The 16883-nt window shown below is 46.6% G+C and overlaps 1 protein-coding gene across 12 annotated transcripts in view; it reads right to left on the reverse strand.

Moving 5' to 3' along the window:
• MITF (melanocyte inducing transcription factor) overlaps positions 1–16883 on the reverse strand; it is a 178537-nt gene that overhangs the window by 130748 nt on the left and 30906 nt on the right. Inside the window, exon 1 of one of the 12 annotated variants that reach the window (XM_072128684.1) lies at positions 4499–4583. The exons of the other annotated variants lie outside the window; for them this stretch is intronic. The gene's annotated coding sequence lies outside the window, so the exon portion shown is untranslated. Of the gene's footprint in view, positions 1–4498; positions 4584–16883 lie in introns of those variants that run through there. 12 annotated transcript variants of the gene reach the window in all.

The following is a 16883-nucleotide window of genomic DNA, read 5'->3' on the forward strand; positions in this document are numbered from 1 at the left end:
AGCCGAACGCCTGTGTGACATCACATGACCAGGGATATAATGAGCTGTGCACCTGTGTGACATCACATGACCAGGGATATAACGAGCCGTGCACCTGTGTGACATCACATGAACAGGAATATAACAAGCTGTGCACCTGTGTGACATCACAGGGTTTATATCCACAGGAAATAAACAAAGAAGCTAGATCTAGAAAACACTAAAGAATAGATAGAGAAAGAATATTGGCAAATTGTATAACTTTTAATTGCACATAACAATATCAATTACTTGCTGAAAGTGGAAACCCTTTTAGGTAATCAACATGAGATCGGGAAGCATCTCCCTCCCAACACCCCCTTTCACGTGAACGTTTTTCAAGTGTGAGTTTGGCGTTTGTGTTCTGACCTATGGGACTTGCACTCTGACCCGTTGTATCCAATGGGTTAAGTCCGACATGATTTTCTTTTTTTCTCAGTATTTGTGTGTGAAGGTCTGATCAGACTCAGCAACGCTCGTGTGAAAGGGGCCTCATTCTACTGTATCAGACAAATCTACAATTGGTTATTTCGCAAGACCTGAAAATTAATTTAAAAAAAAAAACCTCAAGAAACTAAATTTGGCACAAATGGATTAGTCATTTTGTGAAGAAACATAAAAAGGAAGGCTACAGGTTAAATTACACAATAAATCGGCCGAAATAAAGGAACGCTGGAAGATTACAGAGAAAGGTCAACAAGTGTGGCAGCGTGACTGCTAAGTGAGCGCTAGAAATAAATTTGAGGAAATATTGTTTCCACTGAGTGCAAAGTCATCCGCGAGTAGGTGTGAGACTGGCGGCGTGGAGTGAATATGGGATGTGATTGGTTAATAATCATGGACTTAACGAGGGTAAAGTATGAATGGAAGTACATTATATTGTCCTGGATAACAATATACAAAATCTAAGTACATAAATGGATTTACAGGTTAATAAAGGCAATATTTTTTTTATAAACAGCGCCTCCTTTGTCCACAGGTTGTGTGTGGTACTGCAGCTCAGCGCTAGTTAATGTGGGATCTGTTTTAATAAGTGTTGACGTGGCTTGGGTAGAGATGTACTTCATTAGATAACCATAGATCCAGGCACATAAAGGGGTTTATAGGATTAGAAAAACATATATTTCATAAGCAGCGCCTCACTGATCCACAGGTTGCGTCGGGTACTACAGCTCAGCTCCATTTAAGTGAAGGGGGCGAGCTACAATACCGCAATAATCCACTAAACAACAGTTTTGGCGAGATTTCACAAAGTTTCACCTCAGAGAAAAAAAAAACAAGTGAAAAGTTGAAAAAAGATGACTATTTTTAAGCAATTTATGCTGATATTTTAGTGCTTTGATGTCCTGGGGTTTAGAAATCTAAACCACAAGTCAGTCACAATTCAGGTTTTTTGGTGAGATTTGGCAAAATTTCTTCCATTTTGTTGCTACTGTACTTGCAGCACTGTGCCCTTAGCAACCAATCTACTGGTAGCTAACATTCTTGAAAGGCCCACTGGAAAATGAAAGAAGCTTCCTGATTGGCTGCCATGGACAAATACTGTTGTTGATGAATCTCTCAAAATGTCTGCCATCAAAGCATTGAAAAGCGAGGTCAATGAAGTGTAAAACAGTATTTTTACCCCAAATAAAAACTAAACAACACACCTTGTATATGATGATGATGTAGAGAACATACAACTGCAAAGTTTAAATTATTGCATTTTTCTTTGAAAAAAAAAAACAGAAGCAGATGGTTTCAGGGGCGGTTTTCTAAGAAACACACTTGTTGGGGTCAGGAATTAAAAAGAGCAACAAATGGGGAAGTATAAATCATAGAGAAAAGAGAAAAATGACAGGAGCCAAAAGGTCAAAAATAAAAAATACTGACAGGGAACAAAAATAAGCAATGACCATATTATTGTGACGAATGGAACAAAATGATCTGTAGACAACTGAATATAGAATGTGCCCCCTAGTGGAGAAAACGAGAAGAAGCTTTCTGAGAATTTGATTAACATTGGCTCGAGATCAGTGATATCCTATAGGGAAGAAACCACACACCTAAAGAGGAAGATTAAAGATTTCATCAAATTTTTTTTAGATTTAATTAAAAATTGCGATTTTCTAATAGAGGTTTGATATCAGGCAGGTGGCGACCATAACCATCACACAACAATGAAGTCATTACTAGATTCTGGTTCCTATTGTTGGAAGAAAGGGTCAGGATAACCTCTGGCTGCTGAATATAAGACAACTCACCAAGGGAAAAACTCAAAAAGTGTGTGCGAAAATTGATGAAATAAAACAAGAAACAGGAGGTGTAACATGAGGAACTCACTCTACAGGGACTACAGGAACAGTGTGACATGAAAGGGACAGCGACTTTCCAAATTCCAGTCCTTTCAAAGCTTTAACTCCCAGCATGCTCCATTCAGGTCTATGGAAATCCAAAAGTGTGCATGTTGGGAGTAGTAGTACGCGTCTATCCTCTGTAATTCCTCCTGGAAATGTATGAACGAATAGTGAACTAAGTGATTAAAGTACTTAGTCATACTAAAATGTTAATAAAGATAAAGTGGAATATTAGGTGACTCAAGGATCATCGTCCTTATCGTAAATTCAAAATTTCATATCCTTCAACATCTCATTCATGTCCTGAGCGCTCACACCCAGACGTACTTATCGTTTCTCTCCTACGACGTGGATGAATCAGGCCGCCGCCTGATCCTATTACTGACACAGGGGTGTACCTTTTACTGTACGTCTGGGTTGACCCTATAAAATGGCAGCTATAAGGAAGTTACATAAATGATATCAACATCTGATGTGAAAGATCCAATCACTGGGCTCCAGACCAACCCACACCTTCTAATCAGAACAGATTTGGGTCTGTCCCGCTTTTCCAGGTGGCGGGAGGTACGTGTCATAACTGAATATTATCTGTGTTCAGATGCAGAGAGTTGACCGCAATGGGGAAGCAGGGAAACGTAGGCTCCTTGTATCACCGTTGGGCCCCTGATTATTGGGTACAATATGAGGGAAGAGGCTACAGAAAGGGGGGCATTATAAGTTGGGGTTACCCCCAGTCAAAGGGGTGGTGGGGGTAGTAACTACAGAAATGGGATGTAATAAATTGGGCTAAAAGGAAGGTATTATGTGTGAGGGGATACAGAGGTATTATATGTTGGGGGGTCACAAGAAATTGATCCCCCGGTGATTAGACACTACCCTTATCCTGAGGATTAAAGTTTTTAACTTAACTTCACTTGTCTTAGGGATATTTAGAGCATTATTCTGTTTTCTATTCACTTCACAGATTCAATGCTGATTTCCTGCTATCAGAGAGCCATACACTGTGTGGTCTTACGTGGCTGTGAAATAGTTAAGTCACATGTCTGACTACAAAATGGAGCCAATTGTTGTCTGTTTCCAAGGGAGACCATTAGAATTCTGAATATGTGTGTATTTGGGGGTCATTTATCTTTATTTTTCTCCCTGTTTTTTTCTGTCTTTTCTGAGACTTTTTGGGTGCAATTTTTGCGCCTTTTTGGGGACATTTTAAAATTTTTGGGCGCAAAAGAAAATCCAGAAGAAACCATTAGAGGGAGGCCATTAAAATTCTGAATGTGTGTGTATATGGGGTCATTTATCATTATTTTTTTTCCTTTCTTTTCTTTCTGTCTTTTTTGAGACTTTTTTGGTGCATTGCAATATTTGCTTCTTTTTGGGGACAAAACTCCAGACGAAACCATACTTAAGGAAAACTTTTGTATGGTTTATGCGACATTTTTGAGACTTTTGTAACAAATGTCTCAAAAAGAGATATGAAAAAAAAAAAACATTTAACACATGGAAATAGTGAAATTGATAAATTACCAAAGCAGCAGACGGAAAAGTGACAGACAAAAACAAACAGAGATAAGATAAATGACCCCCTATGAGTATCGGTGAAAAGTTACCCCCGCCGCTCCCCCTAGCTATGCCCCTGGATCCTGCGGTTACAATGTTATATCCTGTCTAGGTGAATTTTGGATCAGTTTATATTGGTTTATCCAACTTTCCCACCCAAGAAGAGGCTTTTACACGCCGCGCAGCCATTCTCAGACCGAATATTTGGCTTTTATTTGCCTGGATATATTTACAAGACTTTGCGAATCCCATGCTCCGACGCCCCAGGCGCAACAAACATCTCCATAGATCACCGTAAATGTTTGCTCTTCAAGCACAAATTTAACAATTACAGGTAAGAGAATAAAAGAATCACACAAGGATCGGCTGTTACCAAGAAATGTAGAGATGAGAACTGCAAACAGCGAGGCCCGAGGCATCAGCGTACCTCCCCAACCTCTGCGATTATAATGAGAATTAACAAGGAGTAATACAATATCTCCAGGGCGCAGATGGGTATGACAACAACCACCAAGCGAGCGGGGTTAATGAAAAGACACGCAGCGGATTTAACCCCTGACTCAAAGCTCAGTAATGTGCTTACATACGTCTTAGTCACAGACACTTGTGGTCACCGCTCCGCTCATCTGGCATTGTCATTCACGGTGGTAGACGCCTCCAGTCCTCACCGGCCGCTATGGATATCACATAGTAGCAAATACCCAGCTTTATCAGTCAGGACCTTTGATAAGGACTGCTAATAATAACTCTACGCCTCTATTTTCTCCGGAAATGAGGGTGCGTTAGATATGAAGTACTTGTTAACACATTACACAACACTCCATGGCTGAGGTGGCTGATTACAGAGAGCAATCGATGGAAATGTCCATTTCCAGCTTCAAAAATCACACATTTTTCAAAAACTAAAAAGGGGCGGAGCTTATGTAGATGTGTCATGTGGTTCCGAATCCCTTGTAAAATCAGTTTTATTTTTGGGCAAAAACTCCCTTTACTTCTATACAGGGAGCTGGATTTTGTTGCAGAGTGGTCACCAGGTTACTACCTCTTTAAGTAGTAAATGACACTAGTCTAGAGTACCAGGGGTCGGGCAGAGAGTCGTCAGATACAAATGAAAGTCAGGGCTGACAATTTTCTTGTAAGGTCAAGTGTCAAAGCCAAAACTCATAGTGGATATCACAGATCCATACCCAGAGGTACTGGAAATCAACAGGTCAAAGACAAGTAAGAGTCAGCAAACAAGCCGAGGTCAGGGTCACAGCACTGCACCTTTCTAAGGATGATATTTGGTATTAGTTATCTCCATTGGATGAAACTCAGTTGTAGTACCATATACAGCCTAAAGACATGTGTGGCACTGATTTATAAAGAAAGCTGCCATGTTTTTTGGTTTATTTGAACCCTGGACAACCCCTTTAACTACAGTAGGATATGTAGCTATCTTTTTCATCAGAATGTCCACATTCCATGATTTTGGCTTTGGTGGCACAGCCTCCCACTCAGCTAATGAACAATGACTATTATTATGTCTCATCTGATGGATGTCTAAAAATAGAGAATGAATCGCTTTATTACTAACCACTTATATGGAGCCAACATATTCCGTGGCGCAGCACAGAGCTTTATTAGTCCCACAGTAAAGGACTGATTTTCACCCCTAAAGATTCTCCCGTTGCCAAGTTTTTGTTTTATTAGGGTTGAGATCCCCACGTATGTCTTATAACCTATCCTAAATAAGAATCATAACTGGGAAACCTCCACTGAAGATACAAACCTAATATAAAACTAGTGTCCATTTAAAAATGAAAAATCCACCATGAAAATCATGATAAAGCAAGGGTAGTTACTGATAGATCCAGGCACTGTGACTGTGGTAATCTCCTTATATTTGTTATTCATGGCCTCCTCCTTTCTAAAATCAACTTTTTTGCAGCTTCACAGGCTGCTACACTGTGCAGGAGCACTTCACCCTCCCACTGTGTGAGATTACACCAGGCTGGTGGGAGGTGGGAAGTGCTGAGGAAACAGGGGGTGGGTGAGACAATGCAACAGCCTATTATGATGCAGCATGGAAGGGCTCTAGTAACACCCCCAGAGCCCTTCTGACTCATTAGAATAATTATAAAAGTTGATTTTAGAAGGAAGGAGGTCATGGATGACAAATATAAGAAGATTACCACAGTCACGGTGCCTGGATCTATGAGCAGGTGTCCTGGTTTACAATGATGGATTTTGATGGTAGATTTCCTTTAAAGGGAACCTGTCAGCAGAAATTGACCTACTAAAACCACTACTGGTACCTTCATCAAGCAGATGAACACCTCTGAGACCATGTTTCTTTAATGGGCATTCAACATCCAGAACATCTAATTTGAAGTTGCATGTTCAGCACTGAAGTCCAGCTCTCCCATCTCTGAACTTCCCTTCTGTTGTGATTAACATTGTTCATCAGACTATTGAAGAGCTGAGTCATGGTCCCTGTATGCTTAGGGGTGTCAGTAAATAGGGCATTCTGAGGCAGGAGAGCTTTACAGGAGAGATGTAAATCCAATTTACATCTCACTTCATAGTTCATTTTCTGGATGATGCCACTATGCTGGGCCATGAAAGAAACATATTGGGGCAGATTTACTTACCCGGCCCATTCGCGATCCAGCGGCGCGTTCTCTGCGGTGGATTCGGGTCCGGCCGGGATTCACTAAGGTAGTTCCTCCGACGTCCACCAGGTGTCACTGCTGCGCTGAAGAGCATCGGAACGCACTGGAGTTCACGATCCTATTCTTGGTGAAGGTAAGCACGAGTCCAGCGACACTTTTTTTTTTTTTTTTTAACTGCGGCGGTTTTTCGTAATCCGTCGGGTTTCCGTTCGGCCACGCCCCCCCCCCATTTCCGTTGCGTGCATGCCGGCGCTGATGCGCCACAATCCGATCGCGTGCGCCAAAACCCGGGCCAATACAGGGAAAAATCTGCGCAAATTGGAAATATTCTGATAACACGGGAAAACGCGAATCGGGTCCTTAGTAAATGACCCCCAATCTGCAATGTGTTCAGCTGCTTGACAAAATACTGGTAGTGGTTTATTAGCTCAATTTCTGATGACAGGTTCCCTTAAATTTTTTTATCTTAAATTTCACCAATGACCAATATTTTTTATATAAGTTTATTTTATTCTACTATACAGTCCAAGGAAACAAAGAAAAATAACCTATATTCCTGCAGCGACAGCGCTACGTGATTGTTAACTCCGAGCGTGAATAATGCGATTTCTCTCATATTATTTTCCCAGCAATATTTTCTCTCTTTTACGAGTCGTCTTTTATTGCACTTCACACCTGTCCCAAAATAATTCACTTTAGACATATCACAATTCACCTTCAGCCAGCGCGGCGTACATCTATATATAACCATATGCACATAGAGGCAGCGAAACAATACACAGCAGGGGGAGATATAATTAGCACCTATTGAAATCAAGCTGAAGACTGCTGTCACCACCCATCCAGGGGAGCGCACGGCCCATCTGCTCACACACTTCTCATGTCTCAATGAACTTCTTCAAAAATATTCATCAACAAATAAGGGAAAATGATAGGTGGTACAAGCGGTCCCCAACTTAAGGACACCCGACTTACAGAAGACCCCTAGAGGTCACCCCCATGTGACCTCTCTGGATGTTACTTTAGTCCCAGTCTGCATGATCAGCTGTAAGGTGTCTGTAATAAAGCTTTATTGATAATCCTTGTTCCCACAAAATTTTGAAAATCCAATAGTCACTGATACAAAAAAAATACTCAAAAGGGCCACATTTATCACTTTTGTGCTTCAGAATTATCACAAGCTACAGCCATCTGTGATAAGTACATTTTCTGCCTCTTATTAATCACTTTAAAACAGATTGGGGGACATTAATCATAGGGGGTCTCAGGTTCACCTATTTTTGCGCCTGGTTTGCTCTTCTTTTTGGCTCCTGATCTATGATGGATCTGGTTCTGCCTTAGTAAATGCACTTTGGAATTGTCGCATGTCCCATTCATTTGCACCTAAATTTGGCGCAAATTGTTAGATCTAATTTGTGAGCAATAATGAAAGGAGACTGAGAAAATGTGACAGAACGTTCAGGGCGTCATCTCTGCACAAAAACTATCATTATGATGTAACTGCAGGGACTAAAAGTTACAGAGATGTAAAAAAAAAAAAAAAAAAAAAATTCTTGCTGAAATGAGTCTTTTCCTTTTTTATTATAATTTACAGTAAATGGCGTCTGATAATATTCTCAGATCTGTACAATAAGACAATAATTACTCCCAGAGATGATCCTATGACTGTGTGTCATGGATCCCAATAAACCAATGTGAACTCTCTAAGGCCCTTTAATACTAATCCACATTATCAACGAAATAACCATAAAACACACGCAGACTCTTCCTTTGTTGGGTATAAAAATTGGTCACAGCTTTATTTTTTAAATAACAATTTTCCAAAAACTCTTAAACTCGTGAAGGCACTTGATTGTAAACTCGTTCCATTGGCCCGGCCGCTGTATGCCAGCTGGCCTCCCAGCTGCCAAGTCGGCCAACCGAGCCTACACCTCCATTGCTCATTTTCCGCCAGCTGTGACTTGAGGAAACTGAAAACAATAAATTAACAAGCAAACAAACACACAAATAGGGCGGGAGGGCGGGACTGCTTCTCTGCCAAGCTTGTGACAAAGAGGAAGAACCCACCCCCTACACCAGCTTAAATACCACACGCCAGTAGGCGTGAATAACTATGAGGTAGCAGGGTGAGGGATGAGCTATAACCCACCCCCAATTAAAGTGCCACCAGCCCTTAAACATACCTTGCGTCAAACCCAAAAGAGCAGACACCAGTCTAGGGGCACCTTCCTTAATTAGTCAGGCGTACCCCGCAGACTGTGTGTCATGGATCCCAATAAACCAATGTGAACTCTCTAAGGCCCTTTAATACTAATCCACATTATCAACGAAATAACCATAAAACACACGCAGACTCTTCCTTTGTTGGGTATAAAAATTGGTCACAGCTTTATTTTTTAAATAACAATTTTCCAAAAACTCTTAAACTCGTGAAGGCACTTGATTGTAAACTCGTTCCATTGGCCCGGCCGCTGTATGCCAGCTGGCCTCCCAGCTGCCAAGTCGGCCAACCGAGCCTACACCTCCATTGCTCATTTTCCGCCACCAGCAGAACCGTGTACTCCTACACGGAGCTGCGACCACCACCCAACAAAAAGAGAGCCTGCTCTATACCATCTTGAATCCCAGACAGAAAAATATCCGTCCCAATATCATTTAAATGAGCCCCGTCTTCACGCATCAGATTGGCATTATTGCCTTCCAATTCCCTGTGACGCACAACAACCCCACATCGTCCTTGAACATAACGTGACATTCTCGTATTGATGGTGCGTCTGGCCCTCTCCACCGCCGATCGATCCCGAGCACCTCTCCAAACCACCCGTGGAATCACCTCTGACCACACCACCACCACCTCCGAAAAGAAGGACAAAATGCGCTCCAAGTCCTGTCGCATGAGGGTAAGCAACTCCGCCACACGTACAGTGCACAGATCATTCCCCCCCGCGTGCAAAACTAAAACCACCGGGCCAGAGGTCGATCTGCTGATGGACACCGCTTCGGGGAGCACCTGAACCCATCTCAAACCCTGAATGCCCCTCCAACACACGTCAGCTTGGTGAAACCCGAGACTCCGGCCTCCCGGACGACATGCAGCCCTCTGGCCCGCCGAAAAAATATAGGAATGCCCCAATAACCAAACCGCCGGCCTGGGGCGCACCATACCCGCAACTCCTGAAAAACAAATTGAACAATATGAATAAAACATCACAGTAAATCAGGACGTATGTAACGCGCAAAACACGCCGATCTCCATCGCCCAATTTTCATGACTTCCGCGTCCGGAAGACCCGCCCTGGCAGCCTCCGTTGCCGCCCCGATACGGAAAGAATGAGTCCCGTAGCTACTGTGGTCCACCCCCAACACCCTAAGGCATTTCCGAAAAATCGACTGAAATTGATAACGCGTGAGGGGGGAACCATCCTCATGCACCAAAAAACACGAACCCGCCGTGGCGACCGAAGAAAATTCCCGCACTAACGAGACCGGGCACGATGGACCGCCCACCGACTCCAAGCGAATCCAAGCGCCCCTACCGAAAACATCAGTCTTCGAGCGTCTCACCCGAAGGCGAACGATACCCGCACCCAAAGCCACGTCCCCTTTTTGTAACCCGCCTGATCTAGCCGCAGAAGGGGGGACTAACTCGCCTATCCGAAATGCGCCGAAAAAGGCCAGGCTAAAGGCCGTTGAAAAAAGCAAAGACTCAAAAGGGGAAGAACACACCACGGAACACCCCTTAATCAGGTCGCATAACAAAGCAAAAGAGACCGGCCGCCTCGATTCGCCAGGAATGTGCTCCCTACGCCAACCCTTCAAGGCTTGTCTGATGACAAAAGTCTTGGTGGGGTCAGCCAGCCCGAAAAACTGCAAAAAGAAAGACACCCCCGCTATCCGACGCTGCGCCACTGACCCCGATATACCCGCATCCCGCATACTCAACAAATAATCCTGAGTCACCCTTGTTCTCATAGCAGGATCCCGCCATATGTCCCTATCGCCTGCCGCTTGCAACCAAGCCCCCCACGCCTTACCATACTGCTGCCATGTTGCGGGGGCCACCGAAGAACGAACCATCGCCATCAACCGTGGATCAGGCTCCACATATGGGGAGGGCACTGACACCCCTCCATATCCGCTCCCGGGAACCGCTGCCGGAAAACCTGAAAATCAAGGCGAGATAGCGGGTCAGCAATCACATTATCAACACCCGGCACATGTTGTGCCCTGAACATGATGTTCCACTCCAAACATCTCAGGACCAGGTGCCTCAGCAACGCTAAAACTGGAAGGGAAGAAGAAGTCAGTTTGTTAACAGCAAACACAACCCCCAAATTATCCGTCCAAAAACAAATCCGCTTATTCGCAAAAGAATGGCCCCAAAGCTCAACTGCAACAACAATCGGGAACAGTTCCAACAACGTCAGATTGCGAACCAACCCCATAGCCGACCATTCGGGCGGCCACGGCTCGGCACACCATGCGGATCCGAAAATCGCCCCAAAACCATGCCCGCCCGCAGCGTCCGTGAAAAGCGACAACTCTGAGTTAGGAACCTCTGGGGCCTGCCAACACGTCATGCCATTATACCCCAGCAAAAAACTTTCCCATACCCGCAAATCAGCCCGGTGCTGGGCGGATATACGAATACGATGCTCAGGGTGGCAAACCCCTTTCGTGGCCAAGGACAAGCGCCGCGAAAAAACTCTGCCCATGGGCATAACCCGACACGCAAAAACCAGCAGACCCAATAGCGATTGCATTTGCCGCAGTGTGACCTTCCTGACCGAGCAAAAACCCCTCACTAACTCCAAAAGCCTTTCGAGCTTTTCCCTAGGCAAACGGAAAACCATCGCTTCCGAATCAAGTTCTATCCCTAAAAAGGACAAAACCGTGCACGGGCCCTCCGTCTTGTCTGCCGACAAAGGGACCCCGAAACGAGACATGAAAAACTGGAAGGATTTTAACAGATGTGAGCAAACCGGGGAAGCAGCTGGTCCTACAAACAAAAAATCATCCAGGTAATGTGTGACCGACCGAAATCCAGTTTCGTATCGTACCACCCACTCCAGGAATGAACTGAAAAGCTCAAAGTATTTGCAAGAAATGGAGCAGCCCATGGGGAGGCAGGTATCATAGTAATACATCCCATCAACCATGCAACCCAAAAGATGATAGCAATCTGGGTGCACCGGCAAAAGCCGGAAAGCCGACTCGATGTCTGACTTTGCCAGCAAAGCCCCCTGTCCTGCCTGCCGCAACAAGAAAACTGCCCTGTCGAACGAGACGTAAGAAACGGAAGCCTGCTCAGGAGAAATACCGTCATTCACCGACGAACCCTTAGGGAAGGATAAGTGATGAATGAGTCGGAACTTCCCAGGTTCCTTCTTTGGAACGACTCCCAAGGGGGAAACCCTCAAATTTGGAAATGGTGGCGATGAAAATGGGCCCTCAATGCGACCCATCTCCACCTCCTTCCCAACCTTATCCCTAAGGACATCGGGGTGCTCAGCTGCCGACTTCAAATTACCTGCAAAAGAGCCAACTGGAGAAAAATTGAAGGGGATAAAAAAACCGAACGAAAAACCGAAACTGAGCTGACCCGCCGCCTCCTTATCAGGATACCGGCCGAGCCAGTGGGACATCTCGCAGACGTTCACCGGTGTCTTTTTGTTCGGCACCAGCGCCCTTCCCCCCGTGCCTAGCGGCCGGACGAGAGCACTTGACTGCCGCATGATTTCCGCCGCACGAGGAGCACTCGTGCTTGTACTTACAAAGCCCGTAGAACCTGCAATGGCCTTCATTGAAAAGCCAGCATGCCCCGGGGCGTCTAACGGCCGCTGAACCATGGCCAGAGTTCCCGGCCTGACCAGCGGCCCCCGAGTGAAAGGGAGGGCGTTGAGACACCATCAAGCGGATCCAATCATCCGCCGCCTTCACACCCCAACCCATTTCTGGCTCCAAAGACAACCGCCTTCGGAAATCATCGTCATACCGCCACCAGGCGGAACCCCCGTGCGACTTATATGATGAGTAGATCACATCCTGATATATGAACAACTCCGAACATCGTTCGGGGTGTTTTTGACCCATCACACACCCCAACACTGAAAAGGCCTGAAGCCAATTGTTAATGGTTTTAGCCACCCTCGGTTTCCGATCCTGAGACCGCGCTGTAACCACAACCCGCTCCTTGTCCACCGTATGCTGATCCACAGAAATGAGAGACCAGATATCTATATATGCGTTAGCCCAGATCTTCTCCTTGACCTCGGCATCCACACGAGATCCGAGGGGGCTAACGCTGCAAAAAACCGAATCCTTGTGAATCACGGAAACAGTTGAAGGAGCGGGTGCGACTGCAGGAGCCGAAGGAGAGGGAGAGGGATACTTATCCAACAATGCCCTCATGGATGCTACAATATCAGACCCCGCAGCACCCCCCCCACCCCCCCAAGCACCCGCGTATTGAAACTCACCAGAAGGAAGCACCACCGGAGGACTCGCCGCCACGACTGGAGGCTGGGAAACCGCAACAGGAGCAGGCTGCACCACCTGCGCTACCGGAGCTGGAATCACCGGATCTGGAGGAGGCTGCTGATGTGACACAGACCTCCTGGAAGAAACAGACTCCACAACTCTCCGCCTACGGCGTCTACGCCCAGACATCGCCGTGGCATCAGAAGACCCCTCAGAAGAGGATGGGGACCGCCACCTAGACGATCTGGATCGCCTCGACCGCTTCGAGGACCTAGAACCAGCACTCAAAGTGTAAAGATGCACCGCAGATCCGCGGCGGGAACGCCTACGGGTGTCCCGGGAGGAGGTGGAAGACTGCGATGACTGGCTGCGGGACCTACCCCGCCTACGCCTTGCCGCACTGAAACCCGATGCTGGCAATGTGGGAGTGGGGGCCGTGGGGGGTGAGAAGAACTGCCCAGGAGCCGGCTGTCCTGACTGACCCACATGGGGGGCAGCCACCGTCCCACTAAACTGCGGCTGCTGCGTGAGAGACTGAATGGCTCCTAAGGCCGGCGCCTGCACTTGGCAAGGGGCCACTGGACCCGGGGGGCCCAAAAACGGCGTGCTCGCCGGGGGAAGCATGGGGGCCGCGCAGGGCTGCTGAAGCTGCGCCCCAGTAGGAGGTGAGCCTGCCGGGGGATCTTGGCCAACAAGGGGGGGGGCCGCAGACGGACCCCCCACCGGATCCGGAGTCGGAGCCGGGACCCCGCCACCCGCCTGGGAGAGAGCGGAGGCATCAGAGGAGGAGGGACCCGAGCTGGCGTTGCTGCCCATGGCCGGGAGAGGAGCGCGTGGTGTGGTGAAAATGGCGGCCGCGCACTGAAAGGGAGGCACTTCCGGTCGAAGCTCCCGTGACCGGAAGTGGGCGGAGTCAGGGGGCGGAACGGGAGCCGCGCCACAAACCTGAGGCGCGCTCCCACCCGCGGAAAGGCCCTGCGCCGCATCCACAGAGGTACGGCGCCCGGACCTGCCAGAGCGCGGGGACACACCAGAAACGGTAAGGGGGCAACCAGAGCGAGGACGGGAGGAGCGGGGAGAGGGAGATGGAGAGGAGGAGGGGCTAAGCCGAGCCGGCGGGCGCGACACGCGGGACGACCGCCGCCCGCCGCTTACACTCACCGCAGGCGCCGCAGCAGGAGCTTGCACAGAATGAAGAAATTGTTGCAGCCAGCCATCCCCCTCCGTTTGCATGCGGGCACGGAAGGCCGCTGCAAGAGGGTCCTCCATTATTCACAGGCTTAGACCTGGACACAGCAACTGCTTCTCTGCCAAGCTTGTGACAAAGAGGAAGAACCCACCCCCTACACCAGCTTAAATACCACACGCCAGTAGGCGTGAATAACTATGAGGTAGCAGGGTGAGGGATGAGCTATAACCCACCCCCAATTAAAGTGCCACCAGCCCTTAAACATACCTTGCGTCAAACCCAAAAGAGCAGACACCAGTCTAGGGGCACCTTCCTTAATTAGTCAGGCGTACCCCGCAAGACAATGATGAAGTCGTTACTGGAGAAATTTTACATTTTAAAACTGCTCCGAAGTATTTTCCATGTTGCATAGAGGGAATTCTTCATTTGGGAACCTGAAATGTATGTTTTTAGTAATGAAAAGGGAAATTTTTTGGAAGTGCTCCTGCTCAGAGGAGGTGCATTTTCTGCGCCTATTTTGTGCCTTGTTAGGCGCAAATTAGTGATAGATTCAGTGCAAACATCTGTATAGGACGCACTCACTGGGGCAGATAAGGCGCAGGGACTCAGAACCACTAAGTGCCGGACTTTGCCGTGCGCACGAGATGCGCCAGATTTTTGCGCTAAAAGACGCTCAAAACAGTCTAACAGACTATGATTAATGTCCCCCTTTAGGCGCAATTTTGGCGCAATGTTAGATTCAGGCAGTTACATGTGATCCTGCTACAAGCTCCTCTCTGCTTCTCCCACAGCCCAGAATGAAGATAACACTCACAGCAGCACCCAGGTGTGTGACACCCAGCACCCAGTGACCTCCTCAGCAGTGGCTTCTCCTGGAGGGGATCCCCCAGTGCTGGTCTCCTGCTGCACCCCTGTAATTCTGCACAGTATCCCCCTCAGACACACTGGTGATACTGTGCAGAATTACATGGGGGACACTTGTCTGTAGTATCTGCAAACTTCTGCAAAGTTCTGTCCTGTCTTGCTTTGAGCAAGTGTATTTTGTCAGCATTTTTAGGCGCAAATTTAGGCACACAATAAACCAGGAAAAAATTGCTCAGCGAGCAAAATTACAGTCCACGTAAGATTTTGGCGCACACTTCATTACTGTCGGCATTTTTCTGGCGCACGACTGATTAGTTCCGTCTACCCAGTAATCAATGACAGCCGTGCACCACTTTAATACAACAGGCTGTGCTTTCCGGAGACTGATCTCCGATGCCGACCGCCGTCCTTGCGCCACAATTAGTAAATCCCCCCACTATGTCAGATAAGGCGCAGGGACTCAAAACCGCTAAGTACCGGACTTTGCCGTGCACCAGAAAATGGTGCATAAATGCGCCAAATTAACGAGATGCGCCAGATGTTTGCACACAAAAACTTCAAAAGCTGCCAACATACTATGATTAATGTCCCCCTTTGTCTCTGCAGTTACATCACAATGTAGTCCGGTTTTTTCAATCTCTTTCCATTATTAGTCACAAATGAGTTTTACTTTGTAGGGTAAAAATTAGAGACAAATTAGGCGCAAATGAATCGGACATGCGACAATTCCAAAACGCATTTACTAAGGCAGAACTAGATCATAAATCACAAGCCAAATAAAGAACAAACCAGGCGCAAAAATAGGCGAAGCTGAGACCCCCTGGATTAATGTCCCCCCATGCAGAAAATCAACTTTGAAGTGATATGTAAAATGGTATAAAGTCAAGGAGGCGGAGTTTAACATTGAAGTTACGCTCTCCCCACATCTTCCCATGAGATTGACTTCAGGAGATCTGCCTAGTGATGTTTCTGGAGGCAGGACCATCAATTACAGTGAAGGGGGGGTCAAGGCAAGGAGAGCTTGACTTAAGTGCTAAATTCTCCGCCTCCTTGACTTTATACAACTAATTCACATCTCACTTCAAAGCTGATTTTCTGAATGATGCCACCACCCTGGGACAAAAAGGAAACATTATCTGGAAGGTGTTCAGCTACATGACAACATACTAGTAGTGCTTTATTAGGTCAGTATCTGATGACAAATTCCCTTTAAAGGAAATCTACAACCAGGATAAAGATTTGTAAGTGACCCCTCTGGCAGGTTCCGATTTTCTTTTAGCTTCTTAGGACCTTGTTTTTACAATAAAAAGGTTTACAAATTATACAAATGAGCCTCAGGGGCTCCAGACTCTTTAGATGTCAATGGAGCTTGGAGCCCCGAAGGCTTGCCTGCATTGTGTTTAAAACCTCTTTTTCTTATAAAAAAAGGCATAAGAAGCTACAAGAAGAGCAGATCTTGCCAGAGGGGGCACAGATCATTATGTCAGTGTGCTTGGTTTACAATCCTTCATCCTGGTGTTTGATTTCCTTTAAGGTGCAGAATAGGGTGCAAACCTGTCCCGCTAATACAGCAAATCACAGATGTCCACCAAGATCTATAAGGAAAATGAAGCGGGTGGGCACCAAGATACGCTGTCACTACTCCCCGGCTTTTAACCCCTGCCCCTCAGAGAACATTCCATGGCATCGGCTTGGTGAATGTTCTGTATCCTATGGAAACATCAGAGCCACCACTACACTGGTACCAGGATACACAGAACACACAGAATACTGTGACGTCTCTGT

The sequence above is a fragment of the Engystomops pustulosus genome, chromosome 10, assembly GCF_040894005.1.
Source record: "Engystomops pustulosus chromosome 10, aEngPut4.maternal, whole genome shotgun sequence".
Taxonomy (NCBI): Eukaryota; Metazoa; Chordata; class Amphibia; order Anura; family Leptodactylidae; genus Engystomops; species Engystomops pustulosus.